This window comes from Coregonus lavaretus (genome assembly GCF_964263955.1).
Source record: "Coregonus lavaretus genome assembly, chromosome: 21".
Lineage (NCBI taxonomy): Eukaryota > Metazoa > Chordata > Actinopteri > Salmoniformes > Salmonidae > Coregonus > Coregonus lavaretus.
The window spans coordinates 9,242,611-9,255,696 of NC_140008.1; the positions used below are offsets into that span (position 1 = coordinate 9,242,611).

General features: G+C 40.2%; 1 protein-coding gene across 1 annotated transcript in view; it reads right to left on the bottom strand.

The window, feature by feature from the left end:
• LOC311148474 (transcription factor SOX-6-like) overlaps nucleotides 1-7,007 on the bottom strand; it is a 145,288-nt gene extending 138,281 nt beyond the window's left edge. Inside the window, exon 1 of the mRNA XM_084185450.1 lies at nucleotides 6,927-7,007. The gene's annotated coding sequence lies outside the window, so the exon portion shown is untranslated. The remainder of the gene's footprint in view (nucleotides 1-6,926) is intronic.
• Nucleotides 7,008-13,086: the final 6,079 nt, after the last annotated feature.

Consider the following 13,086-nt stretch of genomic DNA (forward strand, 5'->3'; position numbering starts at 1 on the left):
ACAACACAATGGTTTTACATTTGACATTTTAGTCATTTACCAGACACCCTTATCCAGAGCAACTTACAGTTAGTGCATTCATGTTAAAATAACTAGGTGGGACAACCACATATCTCAGTCATAGTAAGTACATTTTTCCTCAATAAAGTAGCTATCAGCAAAGTCAGAGCTAGTAAGGGGGAACTTTGTCATTCATCATTGGATTGACTTTGGGTTCCTTCATTGTTGGCTCATGTCATTTCCTGTGGGCTTTACACGGAATCTGTGGTATTATCATTGAAAGCCTAAATAAACATGGTGGCCAATGATTTTCACCCTGTTGGATGGTGGTGGAAGTCACGGTTTGGAGGTTGTGTTGATACTGCCACGGTCCTTTGTTGAGGCCTTTTGTCTAAAACCACTTGCTCAAAAGTACTGCTTTATTCTCCTTATGCTGCAGCCTGTAGGTACGGCCATGTGCCACTTTTAGCTTCAGAAATGCTGGGAACATATTCAAGGATTCCCTCAAAGACAAGACTACCATGGGTTCAATGTTTTCCAAGGAGGACAGGGGTATAAGGGGAGCAATAAAGGGATCACAAAGAGGATAAATAAATGTTTTGGAGACTAGAGACTCAGGAGAACTACTGCTATGCGTTGGGGAATGAAAAAGCACTGGTTTGGTTGCTGTGAGTTTAAGGGGCATGTTCTTGTACGATATCTAATAGCGAAGTACATTTAGGGAGAGGGGCGCAAACACACTTAATCCACTGGGCACAAACTGGGTAGCCCTTTCCTGCAGTCAATGACCAAAAGCGCCCTCTTTGGCCTCATGGGTGGAATGTTATTCATATTTTTCATAATTTCATAATTAATAAAGTTATTATTATTATTTAGGACGAAAATACGGTGTTTCTATGTCAAACTGTTTTGTTATTTGTCAGTCTTCTGTGATGTATATAAAGTGTAATATTGGGATGCAAACTCAAAATTGAATATATTTCAACTCTAGATCTGACATGGTAGATGATACAGGTTTCATATTTTTTTAAAGCCCATAACCATGTGTGTGAGGTGTATACTTTTGTTTCAAGTAGATTTGTTTAAGACTACCAAGATTCACTCTGTGTGGCCCTGATTTAGCTCACTGCAGTGAAAGTTTAAATTAAGGTTGTTTCAATGTGATTTGTCAATGTATTGTGACTTCAGGAAGTATTCACACCCCTTGACTTTTTCAACATGTTGTTGTGTTACAGCCTGAATTAAAAATTGATTAAATTGAGTTTTGTCACTGGCCTACACACAATAGCCCATAACGTCAAATTGGAATTATGTTTTTTGACATTTTTACAAATTATTTAAAAATGAAAAGCTGAAATGTCTTGAGTCAATAAGTATTCAACCCCTTTGTTATGGCAAGCCTAAATAAGTTCAGGAGAAAAAAGTTGCTTAACAAGTCACATAATAAGTTGCATGGACTACCTCATCTCTGTACCCCACACACACAATTCTCTGTAAGGTCCCTCAGTCGAGCACTGAATTTCAAACACAGATTTAGTCAAAGACCAGGGAGGTTTTCCAATGCCTCGCAAAGAAGGGCACCTATTGGTAGATGGGTAAAAAAAAAGCAGATATTGAATATCCCTTTGAGCAAGATGAAGTTATTAATTACACTTTAGATTGCGTATCAATACACACAGTCACTACAAAAATACAGGTGTCCTTCCTAACTCAGTTGCCAGAGAGGAATGAAACCCCTCGGGGATTTCACCATGAGGCAATGGTTACTTTAAAACAATTACAGAGGTTAATGGTTGTGGTAGGAGAAAACTGAAGATGGATCAACAACATTGTAGTTACTCCACAATACTAACCTAATTGACAGAGTGAAAGAAGGAAGCCTGTACAGAATACAAATATTCCAAAACATGCATCCTGTTTGCAACAAGGCACTAAAGTAATAATGGAAAAAATGTGGCAAAGCAATTTACATTTTCTAACACAACAAAATGTGGAATAAGTAACAATGTGTTTTGAGGGTGGAATTAACCACAGGATTATGTTATCACTGTAAACCATTTTCAACATAGACAATATTTTGAATTTGTACCTTCGAAACAACGTCAGATCGTCAACGTTATATCCACTATCTGAAAAGAAAACTGACTGTTCAGCACCTCCTACTAGAGATCTTCAGTTATTCATTTGGTATCCTATCCAGGGTTTTAACCAATCCCAGCCCTGATTAGCTTTCATATTTGTCACTGACTACTACCAATGTGCTATTGTCAGAATGATTGTTGAGAGATGTCTTAATAACTAAATATATGCACTGTTGCCGTCAGTCATTCCAAAGAGTAGGTTTAACAGGGCCAACTAAATGTAACCATAGTACTTTTAAAGTCTTGCACTGAGTATATAAACATTACGCCTTCTCTTTGCATGACAGACTGACCAGGTGAGGGGGGAGGGGGGGTGGGGAAGGAGTTCCTAATGTTTGGTATAGTACTGTATATCATCAATGATAAGCCTATATAGAATTAGCTAAGTCATCAACAGCTTTTGTTTCAATTCAACCCAGGGTTCAACTAAAAATGCACTATACATATAGGCCTAGCATTTCAAGCTTTGGTTGATTTCAAATGTATTCTTGAAGTTAATCATTAATATTTTGGATTCACGTCTCCATCTAAACCAAAAATAAAAGTTAAAGAATAGGACTAAATCATATCAAACTTTATTTAAAGTGCATTTAAAGTTTGATTAGATTAATTTTGTCCTATTGTTTAACTTCTATTTTTTGCTTGAGATGGAGACATGATTCCAACATATAAATTATTAATTTGTAAACAAACTGGATATTGAATTATGTTTGGTTGTCAAAGCAAACAAATATAACAAATTTAAAGAGATGTATCTTCTGCTTGGATAGTTCCATCTGTGCCACTGACTTAGTCTGGCTTTAATTCCAGTTTGTCTACAAATTAATAATTGATATGTTGGATTCACGTCTCCATCTCAACCAAAAAATCTAACTTTAAATGCACTTTACTTAAAGTTTGATTTGATTTAGTCTTATTCTTTAACTTTGATTATTGGTTGAGATGGAGACACTGCATGCCTTAATGCTCAAATCAGTTTTGTTTTTCAAATCCATTTAGGAATACTGACTGTCCAAACAGCAAGTTACAAGTGACCAAATTTGATTTGTCTTCAGACTGTAGTCATTTGCTGACATGGCTACGCTAGTTGTCATTATGACAGGTGTGTGCGCAGTGGTTGTGCTTTTAAATGGTTGAAAGCGCAGTGATAACACATTTAGATGACAACTAAACAAAAAATCAGACATTGTTTTTCCATTGGAATTTGGTTGTGCTTTTAGATGGTTGAAAGCATAGCGATAACACATTGGAAATTCAACAAACTTCTGGCTGTCTTTGAGTGGGTGAATAAAGGTTGCACTCTCATTGTTCTTAACGTCTCAACCAAATATGACCCACATTTCCACGTTGAAATTACCTGGTGTGCCCAGTGGGAAGTGGCTCTTGCAGGACGAAGCCCAAGCACAGTTTGGGTTGTCATTATTGCTGGTTTGTCAGGTACGATCCCATTCAGACTTATAATTGGATGGTGAGGGAGCAGCTGTTACAGCAGCAGCCTCCAAAAGGATAGGTCATCATCAGAACCATTGAGAGTAAGCAGTAGAAAGAAAACTGACAAAATGGGAAATCGGGCTCTAAGGTTATATGGTGAAGGGAAAATAGAAAGCAATACAATCCCCCCCTCAACTGGCATTGTGGTTGAAAATCTTACAGGCATCTGCTGCTGTACTTCAAGTGCTCATTCACTAGAGCTTTAACCTTTATTTTTCGGCAGCAAGACTGCAATTTGGGTGTGTCATAGAGCCGCAGATAAGTATAGGCTGGCGAATATGTAGCCTACTTACGTCGTGAAGAGAAATACTTACGGCTAAATGTTTAATGTCTGTTTGTACAACATGTCCAATTTAGATGTCTTTCGAAGGAGCTCGACAAATAATTGTGACTTTCTGACTTTGACATCCTAGAATAAAGCTGTTTGTTTATTTCCAATTTCAAGATGACTGACATCCTTTATCTAAAAACAACATGCAGAAAAAATGTATGCAAATGTGCACTTGATTTAAGTAATACAAATAGAATACATGGTGTTTCAAAGCAGCAAGAGTTTAATCTAATAAGGACAAGCTAAACAAAATGACAACAAAAGAACAGGGCCAGAATAAGGATGAAAAACAAGCAACATTGATAAATATGAATTCTTTAACAAATGTATATTAGACATTATGAAAACTATTACGTGTCTTAGTGAAACATACCTGTAGCCATTGCTATGTTATTACCATGGTAATAACCATCAGAAAGGCTGCAGGCAAGCTGCTAATGAGAGCAGCCAATTGTGCCAATCTAAGTCCATAACTCACATTCTCTCTATCCCAGCTGTCAAACACCCTCACCTGTAAGTCTCCTGCAACTGTTTGCCCCTTTTCGTGTTGCCAAGAGAATGTCACCCTAGATGAAAGAGAAAGCTAAAAGGTCCACAACCTTTCCTTACATCTACTCTTTCACTCTGCTGCAAATGGAAACTAATTTGACATCAGCGTTTATCATAGATTTCTGAAAATAACACTTGATCCTCATTCATTTACAAGTCACAGCAACTGTTTCAATGATTTTTAAGTTCTGATATAATCTGGGGAAACAAGCTGAAAAGCAAAGGGTCTTGAAGGTCAACTGCAGTGAATCTAAAGAAAAAGATAATAACCTTAGTTTTATAGCCTATTATATTTTCTACACAATCACAATGCAAATTGCATCTTTCAGTTAGATTGGGGAAAACATGTTCTAAAACCTCATTATTAAATAGAATACTTATATAGTATATCTGGCTAAAACAACATGATCCTATCATTTTTTAAATATGAAATATAAAATGGAAGTCAGAATCATAAGTAACAATAACAGCTATAGGGTACAATATTGCTAAAGGACATGTGATATGTGATAAGGGTCTATGGGAGACGATCCTCTTTGGTGTTTCTCAAAATTGGTAAGGATCTGAACTCATGTTTAGCCTAATGCATATTGAAATACTGTATATGTAATATTAAGACTTTATAAATGTTAAGTATCGACACAGTAGGGCTATCTTCAAATGAACTTCAAGATTGAACGCGTCGAAATATCCCCAGTGAGCAGACAGCATTGCACAGCTAGCGATACATTTTATCTTGATCACTAGCATTAAAACTGTGCATAACTCGAAAAGTATTATTTTAACCAAAGATATCCAGAAATGGCTTTTGATATAAATTGATCCCCCCAAAAAATTTAAAAAACACAATTGCTAATCATAGCCTAATTATGAGACAATGTGTCACAGTTCTCAATGCAAGGTGTATAGTGGCTTTTTACATTCTTTAAGGTATGTATCATATTAGGTAGGCCTATGTGTGTTTTTTTTATATAGGCCTAAATAGTTGGACATGATAGCCTCATTTGGGGAAAGTTACAAGCGCCAAACCTATTAGCATTTGTATGATGGGACCAATTCAATAAAATACATTAATTGTTAGGCTACTGTAAAAGTTCAGTGCGAAAGGATGAGGAATGCTTAATTTGTGGCAGATCATATCAGAATTGACCGCTGAATGAACGACAAACGAACGGTCAATATAATGCAACAGTAGGCTGGCTAAATCCAGGCGAGCTGCAAGTGCGCAGCGACTATAAGGTTTCTCAGACAGTGGATAGCACAGCCCTTGTATAAATGCCGTCCCGGGACAATGTGCTGAATTGGCAGCCTATTTATAAGTCTGCCATTTGGACGTGGACGGCACTCTAATGCCACTTTACCTTATGAGGGAACTTCAACCCACAGCACCTGCTCAAAACAAAATGCCATACGAGATCAACTTCAGCCCCGCGGTCCGCGGATGGTCCCATCGTCAGATTGTTTTTCAAACAGACACTCGCTTACAACGGGGATGTGCTTCTCAATTGGCCAACCATAGAGTACAGGCAATTAACCTTCGCTTAAGAATATTGAAACTATTTAAATCGGGATAAACGATCGACGTGTCCAAATGGCAATAAGGCTGCTGCATTTCAATTGTAGAATAAAAAATGAGTGGAACGTTGTGCCCTTTATAGTCTAAATGGGTGTCACTCCCAGTGTTAACAAGTTTGTGGGACCAAAAAAAGAAATCTGTATGGCAATTATCTGGATATTGCCACAATCAACTATATTTCCTTTTTAGTGGTTTTAAACATCACTTGCACGCGCATCGTGCATTCATTTGTCCTCAGTGCGTACGAGCGCTCTCTTTAAATACGTTATCGTCGCGTGTGCAGCACTCCAGACGCGTTATCTGAGAACTTGTGTGCGTCTAAATTTGTGGAACACCCTAAAGTGATGACCTATCTCCCTTTTCCAGAAAGACTATGGTGGTTATGTGCACCTTGTCCTCCTATACCCTGACATGTAAACGTATCATTTACTTCACCCCATGAATCCTCACCATGACCTCAACGAAACTTTCACTCTGACACCATAGCCATATAGACTACACCAATTAGGCTATTGTCAAGTGCAAGGCAAAATTTACACTTCTGACTTTTTTTAAATGATGTGTGGAGCCTGACTAAATTAACGCTCCTCCTTATAACATGCATAGGCTATGACATTAATGAATTAAATTACATTTCGTCATTGGCTACCATAGGCTTAATAGGTATTGTATTGCCTTGATTCTATACCAGTAGGCTAGCCTCAGTCAAAAGCAAATTTAGAGAGAAAATGAATCAAGTTTTTAGGCTCCAGGCTGTTTTCAACTTAAACACGAAAAATACATTTCAATGTAGGCTATATAGCCTAGAGGCAATCAATTCCAATTGAAAACAACTTACTTCAATAAGTTCCCCTTTCGTCGCACGGTGTTCTCCGCTGGGACCAATGTCTTGTTTCTTCGGTATTGTCTCCCAATGGATCCGTTTTAGAACGAAGGGTTACGTCTATTTTAATTTATGACTCACAACGCATTATTTTAGGGTCAGTTTCTGTGACCCGAGAGAGTAAACCCGTGAGAGAGACATCGCCTACTCCGCAGACAGCGTCAACAATATTCCCATTTCCAGTTGATTAGAACTGTATCAAATTCATTCTGATTTGGACATGCCGCCGAAGCAAACCGGACTCCCGAGCACACTTCGAATCAACTCTGAAAGGCAATTACACTTGAGGTGGTGGCAAGAAAAGCGCACGTCGTTTTCAATGAATAGTACCACTATGTGGCCGAACATGAAACTACCTCCTACTAAAATAGACTACAATAACCTACCAGCCATCTGCACGCAGCAGGGCTCGCTCGCAAAGCCGGAATGCCGAAAAAACAACTTTTATTAAATTGATTGTGGGCCTATTACAGTAATGGGCTGACAAAAACCCGATTGCAAGGAATGATATACGTTTACATCCTAGTTGTTTAAACACTCAAGTTTAACCAAGTAGTTCAGACTGAAACACTCAACTAACGTAACTATAGGCACAACATTGACAAAATATTCCTATATTTGTCAATTCAAAACGCAATGAAAAAATCAATCTCAATGATAAAACCTGCAAAGATAAAACCTGAACCTCTTAATAACCTACGATGCCGGGACTTTCGACTGGGAGGCAACAGACAGCCAGTCAAAGCATCATATTAATAGAAATGTTGAGAAATAACAACAACCAACAACATAGCCAATGGCTATGGTTACCTTGGTTTGATGTAGGGCCCCATCCAGTCTGTGGGTATCCCGTTGTGTTATCAAATGACAATCATATCACTATTGTCTGTATCGGTGGAGAATGCAATAAAGTTAACTTGTATGGCCATGGGCCACTGAATTAAAACTCCGGTGCGCAAAGTGAGTTTCGCTTGTCAGAATTGAGAGGCGCGTTGATAACTTAATTTCTCCGTCTTCAGCTAGTCAATCTTGGCTATCAACTTGAGCGGCCATGTCATATGCAGTATAAGCATTTCCCGTCGTGCAACAATCTCTCAAAGTGAGGCGAAGTGAGTGAGTGTTCAGTGTTGTCGGGACGGACCGGACTACCTCTCCCCGATGGATGCAAAGAAGAGAGAAAGTGAGAATGAAGAATGAGAAGGACGACGGAGAGAGAGAGAGAGAGAGAGAGATAATTTGTGTGAGAGTGAGAGAGTGCTGTTTGTGTGAGAGAGAGAGAGAGAGAATGTGTGTGTAACGTTTTATAAATAGGTCCATTGGAATTTATATAATGATAAATTTATGCTTCAAAATACAATAACCACAGTGCATAACTGCGTTGACTCGTTTGCTTTATCAGTAAAACAAGTTTCTTTTTGGTTATTTTTAATAGGTGAATTGTAAAATCTGGCTCTTATAATAAACGACTTGCTAAGGAAATCAAACTACCGCTACAATGTCAATGCAACCAGACTTGAGTTGGTTGTTTAATGTCAATGCCATTCATGGCACACATTATACATAGTGGCCATCTAAAACAAATATTGTTTTGGCGGGTGACTTGTTTAATTAATTCGTTTGTTTAATGCTGTTTATAAAAGATAATCAAATGGATAATCAAATCACTTTTGGATACATTTCATTCAATCGTGCGTTAAGAAGAATATAACGACATGTTGACATTTTTGCATAAATGTTTGTCGAATAATTATATTTTAATATAATGACACGGATAAAACGTAGTGAAATGATGTTTGGCTATTTTCTAAATGTTGGCTAGATAAATAGCTTACTGCAATATAATAGGCACGTTTCACGGACAAAGCTTTTGTAAGTCCTCCCATAGCCTATGAGCAAATCTAGAATTTTTATTAATTTGACATTTATCGAACATTTTTAATGAATTGTAGCTTATTAATACGGAAATGTAGGCTATTTGGTTGTCAACTAATTGAATCAGCTCTTAAAATACGAGATTAGTCTGTTAACGGTAAATCACGCCTATTTGGGGTGTTACACCCCACTGGTTGAAACAACGTGGAATAGACGTTGAATTGATGTTTGTGCCCAGTGGGACTGTTCTGCAATTTCGACCCAATCACGGACATTTTCTTTGATAGGCCTACTACTAAACTTTTATAAAAGTTACTGTTATCAGATTTTCAAATGTTGTAAACATCACCTTCTCTAACTGATTGTCTATAGGTGGATCCATATGCAATGATAAAAATGTATTGAAATAATAAAAATACAAAAATGGTTAGTCAAGGCATGCCATTGTTTTCTAATGACTTCAAGTTATGGTTATTACTAGTAGGGGTTCTATATTTACTTCAACGATTATGGATTACTAGAATATTATAGGGGCATATGGAGTTGAAACTTGAAATATGAGTGCCGTTTGAAGATATGCCTGGTAAAAATGTGGAACAATTCAGTTACTCTTACGCCACCCTGTGGTAAATTTAGACAGCTCAGCTCAAGTTTACCAGGGTGTCTATTTTTACATTTACGTTATTTAGCAGACGCTCTTATCCAGAGCGACTTACAAATTGGTGCATTCAACCTATGATAGCCAGTGGGACAACCACTTTTTTGTTTTGTTTTTTGAATGGGGGGTGGGAGAGGGGGGGGGGGGTAGAAGGATTACTTTTATACTATTCCAGGTATTCCTTAAAGAGGTAGGGTTTCAAGTATCTCCGGAAGGTGGTCAGTGACTCCGCTGTCCTGGCGTTGTGGGGGAGCTTGTTCCACCATTGGGGTGCCAGAGCAGCGAATAGCTTTGACTGGGCTGAGCGGGAACTGTGCTTCCGTAGAGGTAGGGGGGCTAGCAGGCCAGAGGTGGATGAACGTAGTGCCCTCGTTTGGGTGTAGGGTCTGATCAGAGCCTGAAGGTAAGGAGGTGCCGTTCCCCTCACAGCTCCGTAGGCAAGCACCATGGTCTTGTAGTAGATGCGAGCCTCAACTGGAAGCCAGTGGAGTGTGCGGAGGAGCGGGGTGACATGAGAGAACTTGGGAAGGTTGAACACCAGACAGGCTGCAGCATTCTGGATAAGTTGTAGGGGTTTAATGGCACAGGCAGGGAGCCCAGCCAACAGCGAGTTGCAGTAATCTAGACAGGAGATGACAAGTGCCTGGATTAGGACCTGTGCCGCTTTCTGTGTAAGGTAGGGTCGTACTCTGCGAATGTTGTAGAGCATGAACCTGCAGGATCGGGTCACCACTTTGATGTTAGCGGAGAACGACAGGGTGTGGTCCAGGGTCACGCCAAGGTTCTTTGCACTCTGGGAGGAGGACATAATGGAGTTGTCAACCGTGATGGCGAGATCATGGAGCGGGCAGTCCTTCCCCGGGAGGAAGAGCAGCTCCGTCTTGCCGAGGTTCAGCTTGAGGTGGTGATCCGACATCCACACTGATATGTCTGCCATGTATGCCTCTGACATGCAGAGATGCGATTCGCCAACTGGTTATCAGAAGGGGGAAAGGAGAAAATTAATTGTGTGTCGTCTGCGTGGCAATGATAGGAGAGACCATGTGAGGATATGACAGAGCCAAGTGACTTGGTGTATAGAGAGAATAGGAGAGAGCCTAGAACTGAGCCCTGGGGGACACCAGTGGTGAGAGCACGTGGTGCGGAGACAGATTCTCACCACGCCACCTGGTAGGAGCGACCTGTCAGGTAGGACGCAATCCAAGAGTGAGCAGCGCCGGAGATGCCCAACTCGGAGAGGGTGGAGAGAAGGATCTGATGGTTCACAGTATCAAAGGCAGCAGATAGGTCTAGAAGGATAAGAGCAGAGGAGAGAGAGTTAGCTTTAGCAGTGCGGAGAGCCTCCGTGACACAGAGAAGAGCAGTCTCAGTTGAATGACCAGTCTTGAAACCTGACTGGTTTGGATCAAGAAGGTCATTCTGAGAGAGATAGCAGGAGAGTTAGCTAGAGACGGCACGCTCAAGAGTTTTGGAGAGAAAAGAAAGAAGGGATACTGGTCTGTAGTTGTTGACATCGGAATGATCGAGTGTAGGTTTTTTGAGGAGGGGTGCAACTCTCGCTCTCTTGAAGCCGGAAGGGACATGGCCAGCGGTCAAGGATGAGTTGATGAGCGAGGTGAGGTGAGGTAAGGGAGAAGGTCTCCGGAAATGGTCTGGAGAAGAGAGGAGGGGATAGGGTCAAGCGGGCAGGTTGTTGGGCGGCCGGCTATCACAAGTCGCAAGATTTCATCTGGAGAGAGAGGGGGGAAAGAAGTCAAAGCATAGGGTAGGGCAGTGTGAGCAGGACCAGCAGTGTCTATGAAATCAGGGCTCTGCGTTTTGGTTGATCATGTCACATAACCTGGATTTTAACTTTTCTTTAAAGCTTTTTCAACAAACTGTCCCCTCTTCTTTTTATGTCAGATGGTCCAGCAACATCCTCAGACAATTTCGTGCATTTTTGGTCCTAATTCTAATTTCTGGAAAAGGCTTAAAATAATGGTTAAAATCCAGGTCATGTGACATGATTAGCCAAAACACAGAGCCCAGTAGCAAGCACACTTTTGGCCAATGTATCAAAATGAGTATATGTAGTATGGAGAGCATTTTCCTTGGGCTGTAGGATGGTAGGTCTGTAGGCATAGCCTCATTATGAATCCCACACTGGTCTCTAGCATAGGGTCAAATTCAAACAGGTCCATTACAAGTCAGAATGTTGAATAAACTTCATTCAAACTTACTCTACCTGGGCTGTAATCATTAGTCGAAACAGTACACAAGAGTTTCTATTGGACACATTCAGGTAGGTCCCTCCGTTTCATTCCTTTTAGGAAACGTTTTGCAACTGAATCGGTGTAATGAATACGACCTTATTGTCCTTATGTCATTGGACATTTTAGAAAATAATAAATATCCACAGAAAAGTATTATTAAACCGACTTTAAAATGCAGGTATCGTATCTGAAGATTATGCCTTTGTTAAATGTTTTTCATGACGAAATGGAATGTTGGTTGTTCAGGCCAAAGGGGGGATGTTTTATGATGTTATTTGAGATGTGCCGCTTGGAGGGTGACGGCCGAGGGGAGACTGGTGATTGGCCAGAAGAAGGGAGTAGCCCCTCCCTTTGCATTGTTTATAAATAGGGGGTAAACGATTAGACGGCAGAACGGCCATAGCAATCTGGGGAGCCGTTCTCCGGACATCGCGAGTCTGTATCTATGCTGTAGATTCGTGATTTTAATAAAAGCCTCTAACACGATGCAGTATGGCGAACTCTTTGTTGACAGCGATAATGGCCACCATTCATCATATACGACATAATGGCGCCCAACGTGGGGCCTGGGTTTGCGTCTCCTCCTTGTTTCAGTCAACCGCCGGCCTAACTCTCTCTGAGGGAAAAAAGGGTGAGTGTTCTTACCGCTTCGGAGGTTGTTAGATTGGATATGACTTGTGTACATTGAGGAGATGTTCCATTATGACCCGGCCTCAGGTGGCGTTTTTGCTGGTCGACTGGAGTCTGCTAAAATGTTATGTCATTGGTAACTATAGACAATGATAATTTAGAGTGATAAGTTTATATTTCATTGGTAACGGATGGCAATGAGGATTTAGAGCATAAATTTATATTTCATTGGTAACTATGGGCAATGACAAATTTAGAGCAAAAGGAACGGTATAATTGAGATTATTTCATTGGTAACGGGTGACAATGATTGGTAAATTATTTCATTGGTAACTATGGTCAATGGTTGGTAAATTCTGATATGCGCATTCTTTAGGGCACTGTACCACTTAAGACCTCCAGGGGGGGCCATTTTAGATGTCGGGCCGACAAATCCGTTTACACGATAGAATGGGTGGACGGTGGGTTTCTTTTCTTAAAGAGAGCTCGGATTCATGGGGTTTATCTGATTGTAATTATGATTTGACTCTCGTCCGACGGGGCGTTTGATTGGGTCTGATTTCTCGGTGTAATGGTCATTAGTCCCGGTAGCAAAAACGGTAGGATAAATATGTTAAAATTGATAGGGCAGTGCAGGGTTTGTTACATGTTGTAGGCTGTAGTTAGCTAGAGGCTAATGCTACAAGGCTAAATGGGAGTGGGT